Raw genomic sequence first — 18,621 nt, 5'->3', positions numbered from 1 at the left:
ATATATGGGCCCCTTGATGATTTTGTTTTGACCTATGTACCGGGCACGGTCAGAACTAAGTTGATGTGTTCAATTAAGTTATTTGTCAAACAAATCGGAAATCGGGAAACAAAGTGTTGGACAATAAGTAAGACATTGTTCCATGTATTTGTCCGGTTAATATCTAGAACAAACGATTATATGATCACTTATCTTATAGATCGGCTTCGTGAATGAGGCCTACTAACAGTAAGATTGACTTTACTCTTATATGTATATATAATCATTAACTTTTAATATTATAATAGTATAAGGGTGTATTTTTTATATTTTAAATACTTGGTGGTTTAATTTATTACTTAAACTATACTTTTAATTTAATTAAACTTAAACCATGTCTTTATGGAATTATTAACTCTTTTAATTAAACACTTTAATTAATTTAATGAAGTCCATAAAGTTTGAACTTTAACTTTTAAAATTCTAGAGTTTGGAATTAAAGTGTATATGGGGGGGTGACTTTACAAATTCCAAAACTTGAGGACAAGTTTTGAACAATACAAAACCTTATGGTTTCCATAACTTATGAGTTTTAAAGTGGTTTAATGGAAAAACTCTTCAAGTTCCATACTTGTACACATGTTATGGAAGACTTTAAAAGCATTTAAAAAATGTGACTCTTCATTTTTTTCATAACTTATGGAAATTTTATGAGTTATAAAATTCATAAATGTGACTTTTCAAGTAACTTGAGGACAAGTTACAAAAACACATTTTATTACCAACTTCTACATTAATTTGGATTGAAAACAACTATCTCATAATTTTTTCTATTAATCTAAAAAAACTCATAAACATGAACATTCATAATCAACATTTTTCAAGCATCATATAAACATGTATAAAACTTGAAACTTTGATTACTATCATTTATTTGGATGAGAATAAACATTACCATAGTATCTAAAAACAAATTTTATTAACAAAAACACTTTGTGGTAATGATTCTAATCCAAAACAGGCCAAAAAACATGAATATATGCTATCAGGTGATCCAACTCGTCGAGTGCATGAACCAACTCAACGAGTTGGATGAAATTGTTCATGGACTCGTCGAGTCCATCAATGGACTCGTCGAGTCGGTTGTCCAGAAAGCAAAAATTCAGTTTTTTTAGCTATTTGCATCAAGTATAATTGAAAACAACCCATGGCTCTGATACCACTGTTGGATTTTGCTATACTACAACATCCTATGGTGCACATATAACCCTAAATACCTTGGATCTATGTTTTCACTAATTATACATGCAAATGGTTTCGAAGGTATTAATCTTACAACTAACATGCATTTACCATAAAAATATAATATACTAGTTAGCATGATATACCTTTTGATGGATCTTGAAGACTTGGTGTATTTGGCCTTAAAGAGCTTAGCCCCAATAGTATGGAAGCCTCAAATGGAATCACAACACACCATGGACAAATGATGATCTTGAGAGAGAATTTCATGCACATAAAAAACACCATGAACTCCAAAAAGATACAGGTGGTGATTTTGGGCAATTAAGTATCTATTTATATGTGGAATTTCTAGGGTCATGTATATAACCCAAATCCATACCCATAGGTTTTGTGATTCATGATCCATGTGGCCCAACTCTTTATGTATCCATACATAAACTTGGTCCAACATGGATCATAAGCACAACACATATAAATATAACTAATTATGATAATTAGTCCCCATAGATTTAACTAGTCTCTTTTGACCACTAAATTAATTCCAAATTAATTCTTGATGAATACTAATTAAAACATATGACTTCATATTAATATATTATAACTTATAATATATTAATAAACCATAAATAAGCTTCTCTCAAAAGTCCATCCTAACAGATTGTTATGATGATTTGCAACCCAAATGGACCATGCTACTCTCGGGTCGAATGCATACCAATAATAGTTATGGGCTTAGACACCTAATCCAACATTTTCCCCATGAATCACATAGTTGGTGACTCGCTGAGTTGTGGAAGTGACTTGGTGAGTCATTGGAGATTTCGAGGACTTGAGTTTATGACGGAACTCGCCGAGTCACAATTGTGCACTCGGCGAGTCTGGTCAAAAGGTTGATTGTTGACTTTCGTTGACTTTTAGGGTTTGGCCAACAATTAGACTTCTGGACTGTTTGAAGGGTAAAATGGACTTTTAGCATTCTTAGAGGTCATGTGAGGATCTAGTCTAGCCTGGAGAGCCATTATTAATTGAGATGATCGTTTATGTGTTTCGGCGGAGGCTAGATTAGTGTTACGCGAGCGAGATATTACCGAGACATCCGAGGTGAGTCTTCTCACTATACTTTACCTTGTGTAGGTAAACAGAGTTATGTGATAGAGTATCTCGTATTCTATCTATGTGATGTGTTGCATTGCATTATTTCTATGTGATTTATGTTGTGAGTATATCAGAGTTAGGATTGGAAACTCCACAGAGCTAGGAACAGGGGGTCCACAGAGTTAGGGGCCAAGGGCCCACCAGAGTTATAGCCTTGAGTGGTTAATATGTGCTATATGTGGTATTTTAGGGAACTCACTAAGCTTTGCGCTTACCGTGTTTGTGTTATGTGTTTCAGGTACTAGTGAGGATCGCGGGAAGGCGTCGGCATGATCAGTACACACACATGTGGAGTTTTATTTATATGTTATGATCTTGGGATTTTGACTTATGTTGAGTATAAGAAACAATGTGTTTTATAATATTGTGAATTAAATTGTTTTTAAAATTTGAAAATTTCTTTGAAAGTTTTCAGCGTTACATTACAGGAGGCTGGGAGGTCTGAGTTGTTAAAGGTTCACTCACAATTGGCTCTGTGGTTGGAGTAACATCATAAAGAGGAGAAATTCTTGTAGCTGTCTCCATTGGATTTGAAGTTTCAGCCAGAATGTTGGTGGTAGGAGGCGTTGTTTCAAGAGTATCTTATGTTTCCCGTATCTCCGTTGCTGGATGAGCAACATCATATATATTGTAAAAAAAAATATTGAGGTCTTCATTTGACAAGAGGTTTTCATTTCTTCCAAAATTTAAGGGAATATTATCCTTGTCAAAACCAATAAGATCCAAGTCAGAAAAGGAGTCACCATCATCTCCTTTATTCTCTATCACATCCTCTACATTTCCCTCAATGAAATCACTCTCAACTTGTACGGAGTTCAGGTCATGCTCTTCAGCTACCATCGCACTAGGAATAGTAGCTACTTCTTCATGATCTGAAACAGTAATGACATCATCATCTGAAAACACATGTTCTGTAAATACACGCTCTAAAGATACTCTGTTTGAAGACCCATGAGATTCAGATGGCTCATTCAACTCAGCAAACTTGTCAAACTTCACAAGGGGAAACTTTCCTTGAAAAACTACTTTTCCTTTTTGATTTTGTTTGATCAACCCAACAGTGTGTGGACCAAGAGACTTCATATCCAGGGTTTCTCCATCTTTTACTGTTTTAGGAAATTACACATCAATGAACACCTGAATAAACCTGGGATACATCAAGAATGTGTCTCTACTTTTCGCGTTGATGTTCACAACAAATTCGTCCAGGATCAACTTTAAGAAGTTGATATTGATTCCTGCAACAAGAGTAGTAATGGCTCCTGTGTTTCTTAATGAGATCTCATCAACACCAGTTTGTCTGCCAGATATACAGCTCATAAAGATGTGAGCCAAGAATCTCCAGTAAGGTGGCAGTAGATTCTTTATTGTTGGAGGAAACTCGCCTTCATAGCCCATTTTGACAATTATTAAGATTCATCAATTGCAATTTCAATTGGGAAGGTAGATTGATTGTCAATTTGTAAGGCGTCTATGATGGATTGCTCTGTTATGATAACTTTGCACCCTTTTACATCAGCTTCAACATATACAAAACCATCATTTCCTCTCTTCAACTTAGCAAACTTCTAGAACTCTTTGATAATTCCTTCATAGACTACAGGATTCACGGTAAAAGTAGTGGACAAGCAATATTCCCTTAACCCATAAATCATTGACTTGAACTCTCTATGAGCAACAGGAGGTTCAGCTAGAAGGATTGCCAGGTTGTGACTATCTACGAATTTGATCTCTGCCATTTCAACCTGCAAAAACCGATCCATGTGAGAAAAAAACAATTTATTTAAAAAAATTAGGGTTTCTCACATTAAGCAGTTTAATTAGGCCCTTAAGTGAAAAAGTAAAAATGTAGTTGACCAAAAAGATTTTACAATTAATTAGAGTTCACCGCCGTAAACGGGGTTCACTGCCATAAGCTCCTAGCCGTAAACGGGGTTCACAACCGTATGCTCCTGGCGGTAAACGGGGTTCATGACCATAAGCTCCTAGCCATAAACGGGTGTTCACTGCCGTAAACACCTGGCCAGAAACAACTAATCGTAAACACTGACGACTAGCTTTTTTTGATGATTAATCCCTCAAAACACATCGATTTGATGCGATAATCATAAATCCATGGTTGGAATTGGCTTCCCTTCATATTCAATGGATCAAATTCAAAAAATCTCACAAAAAAATTTTAGAGAGAGAGATAGAGAGAATCAAGGAGTTTGCGGCCGAAAACTGAGAATATGAGAAGGAGGGTATGATTTTGGCTATAATGTCGTTTATATACCTAGTTGGAAAAATATGTTATAATCCAAACTGTTTAAAATGAAGTCCAATACCCCAAAACCCCCCTCTTTTTAAAAATAAAACATTTTGACGAAAAAAACTAAAAATACAAAGAAAAATAAAAATAAAAGGAAATAAACATAAAAATAAAAATAAAAATAAAATAGAATTTTAAAACTGAGAATTAAAAAGAAAATAAATCTTGTTTCATCTTACCTGACACTTAAAATAATTTTGTAACACTGGGATAAAAGTTATTAGACAGCCTTAGTCCGCTTAGCGGTACCTCTACCTTCATGTCTATGTCTGGTCGATCGTCGGTATTATGGTCCACTTAAACAATAATTTTAGGACATACTATAAGTGAAAAGACCTTAGATCTTATGAACATAGATAATGTTCCTAAAAGACTATACAACTGACGACGACTAAGGATATTATTGTCCACTTAAATTGTGCTACGAGATCTACAGATGACCCATAATTGTTTAGTTTTAATTGAATTAGAATGTGTTTCCCGCATTCTGGTATACTCCAATAATCAAGAAGTTCCAGAATACTCCTTACTTCATGTGAACAGACAATTATTAGGATAGATCTCTTCTAATTATGCAGAGAGTGAAACATATGACTGACTAGAGTTTAGAGCGGTTGAGAAGCAGAAGGTTGCATATACTGTGTGCCAGGTCAGATTGTTAATCACACAAAGGAGACAGTATATGACTAATAGGTAGAAAGAATAACTTAGAAGAGGATGCAGAGAGACAGAGTTGCATATGTTGCATTCCAGCTCGGATCTCTTCCAATCAGCAGCGGAAGCAACATATGACTAACAAATAGAAAGAAAGAAAATAATTTTCTACAGACCTAATTTATCTGAATTTCCCAACTGCCCCGTCAATATCGGAATTAAGGATAAAATCCGCACACCAAGGAAAAGTTAATCCACAGTTCTAAATAAAAGATCATTTAATGTATTCGCAGATTCTCATATATATATATATATATATATATATATATATATATATATATATATATATATATATATATCTGCTCAACCTACCCAAGCGTCGTATTGTCAAGCTAAATGAAACTACCTAGATCATTGATTTGTTAGGTCTCTAAATTCCTTCAGTTCATCTGATCCTAGTCTAGTACATTTTGAAAAACTTTCCGATCCTACCAGTACATCAAGCACAGAGCAAAGACAATTAAGATTTTGGTACCTTGCGCAGATTCAGATTTCCTGTTACCACATGATAATATCACTTCCCAACACACACAAATATAGTTTTTAATTTTCTATTTTTTAATTTTTTTTATTTTGAATTTTTGATATTTTTGTTAGGTTTTTGTTTATTTCTCCCACTAAATTTGTGCATGGGTGAGAATGAAATTAAAATACGCAAATTTAAACTAACCTAGAACAAAAATTAATACTCAAAACGAATCATTTTCAAAAAACTCACAAGCACATCGAATCGAGCTTTGTTAAAAGGCTTTGTTATCAGATCCGCCACATTATTAGCAGTGGGAACATGTTCCAGCCGAATGAGCAAACGCTCATAACAATCTCTGATGAAATGAAATTTGATGTCAATGTGCTCGGTTTTTTAGTGTTGGACTAGATTTTTAGCAATTTGAATTGCAGCCTCATTATCACAAAATATGGGGGTTTTTTAAATAGTTCAAACCATAATCTAACAGCTAATGTTGGATACATATAACTTGAGAGCAACAAGCAAATGCAGCAATATATTCCGCTTCTGTTGTTGAGGTTGAGACAGTGTGTTGTTTCTTCCACTACCAAGACACCAGCTAGTCACCAAGGAATTGACACCCTCCTGATGCAGATTTCATGTCAAGCCCACAACCTCCATAATTACAGTTAGCAAAAGCATATAAATCAAAATCAGAATGTTTCGGATACCAAAGACCCAATTTTGGGTTGCCTTTGATATACCGAAATATTCTTTTGACAGCAATAAGATGTGAAAGTTTAGGATTAGCTTAATATCATGCGCATTGACAAACTACAAACATGATGTCTAGTCGGCTTGCAATTAGATACATCAACCAACCGATCATGGATCTATAGTGAGTGTGATCTACGAATTCGCCTTTAGTATCAGGAGTCAGAAGGGGTCTCTCGGCCATTGGCGTCATGGCAGGATGGACCTAAAACCCCAAAAACATGGTCATTTCACCTAACGAACTCATCTCGAACCTCTTTTTCATTACTCCTTCGAACTCTTTGCATAGTTGCCGACTCGTAGACCCGAAAATAATGTCGTCAACATAGATCTGAACTAGAATCTGATCATTACACATATGCTTGATGAACAGGGTTTGATCGATAGTACCACGAGAATATCCATGTTCGAGCAAGTTCTTTGTGAGAGTTGCATATCATGCTCGAGGAGCTTGATCTAACCCATACAATGCGTTGTCTAACTTGTAGACATGATTAGGAAACTTCGAGTTGACAAACCCAGGGGGTTGGTCGACGTAGATTTCTTCCTTTACCTTGCCATACAAGAAGGATGTCTTGACATCCATCTAATAAACTATGAAGTTCATGTAAGAAGCATATGCAAGGAAGATACGGATAGCCTCCAAGCGAGCCACAGGAGCATAAACCTCACTATAGTCAAGACCCTCGATCTGTCTAAACCCACGAACTACCAATCTTGCCTTATTTTGAACTATGACTCCGGAATCATCATGTTTGTTGTGATATACCCACCAAGTGTCAAGAGATTTTTTGCCCTTAGGCAATTCAACCAGTGTCCAAACTCCAAGTTTTTCGAATTGATTTAGCTCTTCGTGCATAACGTCTACCCAGCTGGGCTCTTTCAAAGCCATTTCAACATTCTTTGGCTCAATTTTAGAGATAACGAAAGAATAGAGACATGTATTAACATATCCGCTTTGACTTCATGTTTTAACACTATCACCCAGTTGGCCAATAACATTCACAATCGGATGATCGCATTGAATACGAGAGGATATCTCTTTGATGATGTCATTGAGTGAGATGGGAAGATTGTGAATGTTGAGAACTCCATCATTTGTTGAATGATTCACTTCATATGAACCTTACTTGTTGGAAGAATTAGCCACAAACTCAGTTGCAATTTGCTCAGGAAACAGAAGTTCCATTAAAGTTTGAGCAGCAGCGGAAGGATCTGAAGACATGAACTCTCTTTCAACAGGAGTAAGAAGAGTGGAATCAGCATCTAAAAACATTTTGTTGAACTAGAGATTCTGGACAGGCAAGTAGAACAGATGACTCCCCTATAGGAATCGAAGAGGATACTGTTGGACGTTTGTAAACAACTTATTTGTCTTCATCTTCAGGAGAAATCTTAGAACCAAAAGTAGAACCAGATAAACAATCTGAGTACACATTGAACGATTTAAACAATGATGTATAATCAAACAGCCAATCGGGACCCACTCTAGCATCCATTTCAATCTCCTCCAGCCAACGCACATCGAAGGATTCTAATATTTGTTTTGTTCTTTTGTTGTAGACCATGTATGCAGTGCGAGCAGCAAACCCCGCAAAATAACAGTCATCAGCTTTGGCATTAAAATTTGGGTTGAACTCCAGGTGAAGAAGCGTACAAGGACAGCCAAATAGACGGAGAGGACTGACTGACGGCTTGTGACCATAGAGAATTTTTTACAGAGTCTTCATTTGAGCTTTGTTGATCAAAATGCGATTCTAAACATAACAGGAAGTATTGAATGCCTTAGCCGAAAATAAAACAGGTAATTTGGAGTCACAAAGCATTGTCCTTGCAGCGTCTTGTAGCGTTCGATTCCTTCGTTTAACAACACAATTTTGTTGAGGCATGCGAACTGAACTATATTGATGCAATATTCCCTTTTCAGCACAAAAGTGATCAAGAACCGCATTCTTGAAATCAGTGCCATTATCAGTGCGAAGTGCCTTCACCAAATTATTTGTTTGGTTCTCTATCATTACAATGAACTTCTTGATCAAATCAGATACCCCAACTTTGTTGGATATGAAGACGACCCACGTGAAACACAAGAAGTCATCGATCACAACTAGACAGTATGAATTCTTGTTGATGCTTAGGACATTGAACGGACCAAATAGGTCAATGTGCAATAATTGGAGTACCTGGCTGATTGAATTAACCTGTTTTGGTAGGTGTGGTTTTCTATGATGCTTTCCCTAGGCACATGACACACATTTTTCAAATGTTAGGAAGTCTCTGACAGATTGGCCCCGCACCATTTCATGTTTAGCAAGATGATTCAAATTCTTAGCGTTCGCACGACTGAGTCGTCGGTGCCACAACATTGCATTTTGTTCGGAGACCTTTGAAAAGAGGCAGGTGAGTTGTCCAGGAATGTTACTATTCATGTCGATGATATAAGCATTTCGATCCCATTTTAATTTGATAAGAATCCACTCATCTGGGATGATAATGACGGGCTTCAGGATCATACACTCTTTATCAGTAAAATGTGTTGAATAAACTTTGTCACAAATTTGAGAAACACTCAACAAGTTATGTTTTAACTCGGGAGCAAAGTTGACGTTCTCGAAACTCAGCACTCCGTTTGTCACAGTTCCTCTCTGGGTGATTTTTCTGCCTTCTCCGCTCGCAAAGGAAATGAATCCCCTATTAAAATTTTAAATATCGTTCAATTGGGAGATGTCTCCTGTCATATGCCGGGAGCAGCCACTATCGACGAACCAAGGTCTAACGATATGCCTCTGCAACTGTCCGTGCAAAATGAGCAGGATCATTTAGATTTGGGAACCCAGGTCATTACTTTCCTTGGTTGACGCTTTACGATCACAAATTTTTCATTTGAACTTTTGGATTTTGAATCATCATGTAAAACATTTTCAGAGGATGATGATGATTGATTGGGAATTAAGTTGGGCACCCACTGGTATTTAGGTTTCTTAAGAATCACATGTGTTTTTGAATCATTTTTCTTTTCAGTTTGATTTGAGCATTTATATTTTCTACCAGAAGTAGTTGAAGATCCAAATTTACTCTTTGACGAAACAGACCTCGGCATAGCCTTGTTCGATTTTAGCAAACTATTTGTGACTTTGTTATTGATAACCTATTTGTTTGTTTGAAAAACGGACCTTTTCTTGTTACGATTATCCTTCCAATCATCATCTCGAGGGCGAGATCTCGAGGACTTTCTAGTTAAAAACCTTCCTCGAGACTCGTTCTCTCTCCTCGGTGAAGAAAACTCAACAAATGCCTTATTAGAATAATTTCGAGCAATATGACCAGCAGTACCACAATTGAAACAAATTATCTTATTAAAACTAGACTTGATACTGCCCTAATCAGATTTCATGCTTTTATCTACTTTTCTAATTTCCCATATGTGCACGTGCAGGAGTTGGAATGTGTGATAGATATAACAGGTGTGGATGTACTAGTGTCAGATTTGGTAGATTTCTCAAAAGCAACACCACATTTTTCATAATTATCAGTTCTAGACATCACATCATCACAAAGAGAAACATTAGTCTTAACATTAGACACGGACTCATCACAAATGGGAACACCAAACATAGACACTAATTTATTAGACTCATACTTCTAATCTCCTTGCTTTCCTTGGATTATAAACTCATTTGCATTTTAGGTAGACATGTTAGTATCCAAAACCCTAGCACTAGGTATTGTTGCCTGTTCAACAGCTAGTTTACAATAAATCATGTATGGTTCTCTATCAATTTCTTCTTGGGTCAAAGGAGTAGAAATATAATTAAGGTCTCTCCACTGCATTTTTTCTTCAATTATTTTTGCAACCTTTTCACTTGACACATCGAATTTCTGAAAATTAAAATCAGCATTTTCAAAACGAATTTCCAATGTGTCAAGTTCTTTGGTTACAGCAGCAAGGTTATTTTTGATGTATTCATAATTCTCACACTTGTTGCTATAGTATTCTTACAATTTCTTAAAGTCCTTTGTTTTGACCTGTAGTTTTTCTTTTAAAGGATTTTGTTCTTTCCTAATAGTGTATCATTCATATTTTAGGTCCTCGTTTTCTCTCTTAATCAACTCAATTTGGTAACATATAAATTTGATAGTTTTAATTCAAGATTGAGAACAAGCAATTTCAGTAACCTCTGGCTTTACAGGCTTCGGTGTGGTTTGAACCATGAATGCGAATTGGAGTTCCATCATTTCTGCTTTTGGGTCTGTTTCAGCTTCTCCTTCAACAACATCATTGATTTCAGCGAGATGAGCATTCTCAGGTCCTGATATGTTTAGAGCCTAAATTTGATCTTCCCAGTCAAATGATTGAGGCACCATCGTGAGATTTGTTGTCTGGTTATTGTTGGTGACTCCTCGGTTGCTATTTACTGGCACCATAGTTCTTTCACCATTTTCCATTCTGTCAGGCTTTGGGCAATCTCTAGCGAAATGATCGGGTTCATGGCAGTTGAAACAGCGAAGTTTGCCTTTTTTGAAACCAACCTTCTTTTCTGCATTCATGCCCCAATTATTTTTGCCTATCTTCTTGGAAAATTGTTTAGCTTTGAACACACGCATAGAAATTTTCCATGTTATATCCATTTCTTCAACATATTTTGGATGAATTTGGTTCAGATCAGCAAATGACAATTGAGGGGGTAGTTCACCAGCTACAAACACATTGCAACAATTCACAAGACCGGTTGCAAAAGCCAAATTTTCAGCATTTTTAGTGGGAGTTGGGGTTGGGGCAGGAGCTTTGCAGTAGCAACTGGAACAGATGTCTTTGAAGTGAAAACAACTTGCGGATAGGACATTGAATATTGAGAACCCTGCATAGATGGTTGGGAAGCAGAAAATGGTTGAACTTAAGGAGTTGTGAAAGATGAAAAGGCATTGTTGGATTGAATTCACAGATTTGCATTGGAGTATGAATGGACATGGATGTTCTCTCTCTGCTTGTCATCGAATTCAGAAGCTTTAATAATTGCTATAGTTTCAGCTAAGCTTAGAAGATCGAGATCTTTCATTTTCTTGATTACAACCACATTCATATTAAGGATGTCAAAAACCCCCGTGGGACCCTGATACCGTACGGGACTAAATTTTAAAAAAAAACCGGGAGCTGGAGCAAAATTAAACCCTGTTTATTTTCGGGACCGAGGTCAAGAGTCGGTATTTTCGTCCCATACTCCCGCGAAGTCCCCAGTTATACATTTATGTAAAAAATAAATATTTAATATAAACTACATATACAAAATAGATTTTCTAATTTTAGGTTTACTGTAGGTTTCACTTTCCCGTTTCCAATTAATGGATGTTGAAGATGTAGCAAATTGATCATATATTTTTGGACATGTAAGTATTTTATATTTGTAATGTTTGATTTGTCGTATTTAATATTTGTACGATTGTTTGAATTGTCATTTTGTAATGTTGGATTCGTAATGTTGGATTTTTAATTTTTAGTTGCTAAAAGATTAGGTTTTAATGTTTTGAAGTTATTAAAAAATAGTTTTTTAGCCTAAAACAAAACGGTTTTTTAGCAAAAAAAAAAAAACGCATTTTAAGCCTATAAACTGAGGGAAAGGTGGGAACGTTGGCGGGACCGGGGGCGATGGAGGTAATGGGGGCGGGACCGGGGGCCATGTAAACAGGGGATCCGGGAGCGGGGGTAACAACTGATTTCGGGGGCAGGAGCGGGGGCAGCTATTTCTGCTCCTGTTTGATCCCGTTGACATCCCTAATGCATATCCCACAACTTCAGAAGTGAATTAAGCAACTTTTTATTTATCTTAGATTTGGTGAAGTAAATCCCAACAGTGATTATCTTAGTAGTGAGCGTAGTAAATCGCTGCAACTGAGCTTCCAAAGTTTTTGCAATGACATAATTGAACATTTTGAATTTTTGTCTTAACATATCCTGGGGGCTCTCTTTCATGTCTTTGTTTCCTTCATAGACCTCAATCAAAGCTTCCCAAAAAGCTTTGGCTGAACTGTATTCTCTAAAACCTTGTGCAATCTCTGGAGATAATGCCATTGCTAGTGTAGCCAATGCCTTTTCTTGCTCTTCAACTTTTTGAAAGTTATCATCCGTGTACCTTTCAATTTTATTGTCAATGATCGTTTTGTCTTCAAGTGTTGTGGTGATACGAATTGGTCCCTTTAAAATACTTCTCCAAATTTTGAAGTCTTTCATTTTAATGTATTTTTCCATTTGATATTTCCATTTTGGAAATCCTTCTGCAGACAATAATCGTGGAATACGGGTGGTTGTTCCCATAATAGAGCTCATAAGCGGTTAGTTTTTCTGAAAATGTACGAGTTCCTTTGTTTTCCTGAAAAGTGGTTATCCAAGAAAATCCCATATTTTCTTATGTAAAGTCAGTTTCCAAATTCGAAAGTAAAGTAAACGATGTTTAATTAAAACATGATTGTTCTTGTGAAATGTAATTCAATTGTTTAACTTATCACACTTCTCTAATTTCGTACTACTATTACTCAGGAAGAACCCCATGTTCTCCTGACTGTGTGTGTGTGAACTGTTACTAGTTCTGGTTATGTTCAGTGTTCTCCCCAGAAAAACCCCATGTTTCCCTGACTGTGTGTGTGTGTCTTTACTGGTTCTGGTTATGTTCAGTGTTCTCCCCAGGAAAACCCCATGTTTCCCAGACTGTGTGTGTGTCCTTATTGGTTCTGGTTATGTTCAGTGTTCTCCCCAGGAAAACCCCATGTTTCCCTGACTGTGTGTGTGCATCTGTCATCCCTAGATGTACATTAGCTTTACTACGTACATAAAGCTAGTAAATGAGTCTAAAATGTTAATAATCTAGATTGCGAGTCCTTAACCATACCTAGACTGGATATGACTCGGACCATGGTCAGTATCTATTTATGACTTTTGTCACCCTTGAACCATTTGGTTCGGCTGTAGCTAGCAGCTAGGTGTGGGATTGTCAGTCCCGTATAGATCTATACACTCAAGCCACGCTCTCCTACGAACGGAGATTCTGGTTACAGGGTTAGTCCCCCACTATCTCGTGCCATGGAAGTGTTACAAGGACGTTTCTCCAATCATTAAGATTCCTCTTTACTTTTCGACTAGGAAAGTAGTATTTACAACTGACTATATTCTACGTACCTGTCCTTTACACTCGAGCCTAGGTGTTTTATTAAGGACATTACACTCGAACCTAGGTGTCGTTTAATGATTATAGTCCTTTACACTTGTTCCTAGGTGTATTATTAAGGACATTACACTCGAGCCTAGGTGTCATTTAATGATAGCTGTCCTTTTACACTCGACCCTAGGTGTATTATTAAGGACATTACACTCGAACCTAGGTGTCGTTTACTGATTATAGTCCTTTACACTCGTTCCTAGGTGTATTGTTAAGGGCATATAGATGTTTTATGTTTTCTAGTGGAGTTTGTCTTTTGCACTCGAACCTTAGTGTTTTATTACAGACATTATAGTGGTTTATGTATTCTATCAGTTTAAATGTGAACAATCAATTACAGTGTATAATAATATAACAGTGTATAATAAGAATTGAAAATCGGGTTAAAAACAGACAACTCTGCAAGTTAAAACAGTTTGTTTAAAAAGGTTTTCAATTCTTAAAGTGTACAATTATGAAGCCATTTAATTGAAATCATGTGATTGAGTACAAGATATACTTGTACTTTTGCTTGTATTCCCCCCCTGAAAACATTGAAAAACCATTGAAACAAGGTAGGGGTATGAACTCACCGGACGCGGATATGTGTCGATTTCGGATGTTAAATGTCGAATCGAGGCCTGATAGCACGCGAGGTTCCTATGTAAAATGAAATGGCATACAAATATATCTAATTAGATTTACAATCTCTAATTAGATATGAAGATACACTCCAACGAACGAAAACACCTCAAAACGGGTGTTTGGAGTCACCCGGGTGACATCTACGGATGGGGATTGAAGCGTGGGACTTGGGATTTGAGTTTACTCCCCAATAGTAAACTTCCTAATTGAGTTTATGGCCTAAACACCCATTCCCCATGAGTTTACGGTTGTAAACTCATAGAGGGGTGGTTTATGGTGTTTAATGGCTCATAAATGGGTATGGACACTTGGAAATGCTTGGAATAATTTTAACTAAGGCTTGGATTGAATTAAAATCATCAATTACAACACTTAAGGGAGTTTACGGCCTAGGCATGGGATCTTTGGCCGTAAACTCTCAAATCCCCTTGATTTAGTGTTTTTAAGGTGTTAAAATTAATCACATGTGATTCTAAAAATTCCCACAAGCCTAGAAATGAGTTTGGGGCACAAATTGACACCATTTTATGAGTTTACGGCCATGAGACATGTTGTATGGCCGTAAACTCTCATATGTGGGGTTTTGATGTTTTTAAAGCCATAAAACTATTTTTGGTTGGTCCTTTGATTTATTTCAAGGCTTTTGGTGGTGTTGGATGGCTTTCTAACACCTTATAATTGAATTTATACCCATTTATAAGGAGTTTACGGCCCAAGCATATGCCTTGGTCGTAAACTCACATAAATCCACCAAAAATTATGTTTAAGGTGTCCAAATGCTAAAACCAATATTCTATAATTCATATCTAAGCCTTGTTTGTGATTTGGAAGGGTTTAAGGGCATGAAAACCCCATTTATATGAGTTTACGGCCCAAGCACATACCTTGGCTGTAAACTCCTTCAAACCTCACAAAATCCATGTTTTAAATGTTTAGAGTCCAAATCTTGAAGCCATTTAGCTATATCTAAGTCCCAAACTTGTCAAGGAGGGGTTTAAGGGCTCAAAACCCTTCATTTTTTGGTGTTTACGGCCTAGGCACCTTCCTGGGCCGTAAACTCACATGTCATGTCCCATTTCATGATTTAATCTCGAATTTGGAAGTCAAATAAGCTATACAATGAGGTTAGGAAGTTACCTTAAGGATTTGAGGCCTTAAAATTGAGTTTTGGACTCTAATCTTGGATTTTAGGAGAGAGGTTAGAGAGAGAGTAGAGAGAGAAGGAAAAAGCTTCAAATGAAAGGTTTAACACATTTATATAGTTCCCAAAACTTGGACGCGGTGGAATTCTACCCGATACCGGCATTAGACGGGGCTTTTGGTCGCACCCGGCCAATTTGCCGTAACCCGATATGGTTGGTTCTAAAAATGTTCCGATCATTAATATGAGACGTTAGAATGAGTTCTAAGGGTATTAAGACACTTATTAAGTCATAAAATAAAATTCACATTAACGATTAAATAAAAGGTCGGAAATGGAAACGAAATCGGAAACGATGATTGGATGATCGGAACGAGTCGCAAAATGGGTTACAATTAAGGATATGAATTTCGGGTTGTTACATTATCCCCCCGTTAGAGGGAATTTCGTCCCGAAATTCAAAGATTCGAACACAGATCATGAAGTGGAAAGATATATGGGGATGAATTTACTGCATTCGGGTCTTCACTTAATATTCTAGCGAACCCTCACTGTTAGGATGTGGCTTTGTTACGCATGATTAATCTCTCAATCTACGATCTCAATTGATTCATACATGAAAATTTGGATTTTTATTTCCTCAAAGGAATTTGCTAGGGTTTCGTCAGGTCGGCAAGCCTTACGAATAAAGATGCGGAATACCAGATGATTGCTACTGAGTCCTTAAGATAGCTCGGAGAGGGCTATGGAATCGATTCCTAACGAAGATCTCGAAGGGTCTAAGGTTCCACAAGTTAAGTTTTCCGCACTTCCCAAGACGTACTTTGTCTTTCCAGGGTAAAACCTTCAACAAGTGGTTACGCTTCCACATGTCAAAGTAACTAAAGGTCCAATGGTTCTAAGGGGAACTTCTATGTGAGTCTACGATCGTAGCCGACGGGACCCAAAGATCGACAGGTTCCATGGGGGCTCTCGGTGTCGACTAATTCTTTATTGCCTTAGCTTTTGAAAGGATCTACGAGTATGACTGCTTTGCTTATCTACATGAACAAGAGAATGGTTCGACCGAAGGGCGTCACTACCTCCTCGTAGTGATCGTATCATGCCCTGATTGCTGACTTGCACACATTGTGCTTACTGAGGTTCGGTTACCAGGAAATTCCCGGGATTAGGTCGATGCGAGACTAGACTACACGTTCGGAAAAAATTCTCAAGAATTCTTTAGAAACAGCATCGGGAAAGGATCGTATACTTCTCGTTTCTCGATGATCACTTGGACGAGAGATACACGGGTAAACTTTTTAAGCTTTGATGTACGAAGATCATGGGAGTCAAGTCAGAGGAAGATTAGAACAAATGGCTTTCTCGAATCTAGGAAAGACAGTATGAATGAGGATCATTCATTACATGTTAAGGGTGGCATCAAAGGATTTCATAAAAAGTTTACCAATAGATCGAATGGAAAAGAATAATCACTCGGATTGAGAAAACAATCTACGAATATGACACAAGCGTTCTCGTTTTTATATGATAACCATCTCGAAGACATACATTTCCAGTTACTCGTAAACGACGGGGTTAGAAAAATGTTCAAATGGATGGTTAACGAATTTCTTTCGATGCTAGAATCGAAAAGAATCATAGGCGTATAAATTTAACCAGGGAAAATATACCTGTGGCAACGGTGGGATCGGTGGCTGTCTCTTCTTGTCCTATCGTTAGAACTTTTCCAATGTTACCAGGTTTTATAGTCTTAGGACAGTTTCACTTGAGATGTCCCACTTCTCCACAACCATAGCAGGCCCGACCGATGCCCGCTCCGGAAGTTTGACTCGTTGATTGAGTTGGCATCTTACAGTTCTTCGCCATGTGACCCTTTATGCCACATTTGTTGCAAATTATCTCTATACATGGACCGGACGAAAGATGATGATAGTTGCACTTGCCACAACTAGGAAGGGTTCCAGCATACCTATTAATAGATTTTCGGGTTGAGGACCCATCAACAGAAACAGTTGCAGAGGAAGTGACAGCGTGAATTGCCACCGTTTGCTGTCTCTTTGAAGACTCGTATGATGTTTGGCTTTTCTCTTTCTTCCCAAATTTTCTTTTCTCGCCACTCCTCACCGTCGGTTCAGTAGTGGTAACTGCCTCTTCAAGGTCATCACTGTGATCGATTAGGATTTGTGCTAAACATTTGGTGCTGTCGTACGTATCCGGCCTCGCAGCTATGACATTTCCTTTCGTTGGCTGAGTCAGTCCCCAGATAAATCTCTCTATCTTCTTACTTTCTGGGGTAACCATTCCCGGACAAAGTAGTGCCAAGTCGTCAAACCTGGAAGTATAAGCAGCAATGTCGGAACCTTTCATCTTCAGGTTCCACAGTTCATGTTCTAACTTCTGCATTTCTCCTCGATGGCAGTACTCAGCCAGCAGAAGTTCCTTCATGGCTTCCCAACCCATGGCGTTGGCTACAGGTAAGGTTAGGGATTTGACTCGGCCATTCCACCAAGTCAAGGCTTTGTCAAGAAAGGTGCAGGCGGCAAACTTCACCTTGTCTGAATCTGAACAAGCGCAGATTTCAAAGATAGATTCGATCTTCTCGAACCATCTAGTAAGGGAAATGACACCTCCAGTGCCATCAAAAGACATGGGTTTGGCGTTCATGAAATCCTTATAGGAACCCTCTTTCCGGCGTCCCTGGCTATCTTCTGGGTTTTGGGATTGAGGACCACCTCCTGAACCGCTAGGGTTCATTTGTGACATGGCTGCCACCATTGCAGCTGTCATGACTATCTGGAGTGATGCTAGGTCAAACTGAGGAGGAGGTGATGGCGGAGGAGGATTGTCGTTGTTCTTCGAGCTGGGTCTCTTTCTCAGAGGCATCTTGATCTAAAAAGATCAGGAAAGAGAGGATCATAAGTCCTCTGAATTGAATCAAGGAATATGGAACATGGGATATCTCATCAAGACAGATATAACATCATACTAAGCGATAAAGTAGGAAAGAGTTATCAAGACA

The sequence above is a fragment of the Lactuca saligna genome, chromosome 8 (genome assembly GCF_052625555.1).
Source record: "Lactuca saligna cultivar CGN05327 chromosome 8, ASM5262555v1, whole genome shotgun sequence".
NCBI lineage: Eukaryota > Viridiplantae > Streptophyta > Magnoliopsida > Asterales > Asteraceae > Lactuca > Lactuca saligna.
Note: the sequence above shows the minus strand (reverse complement) of the source record.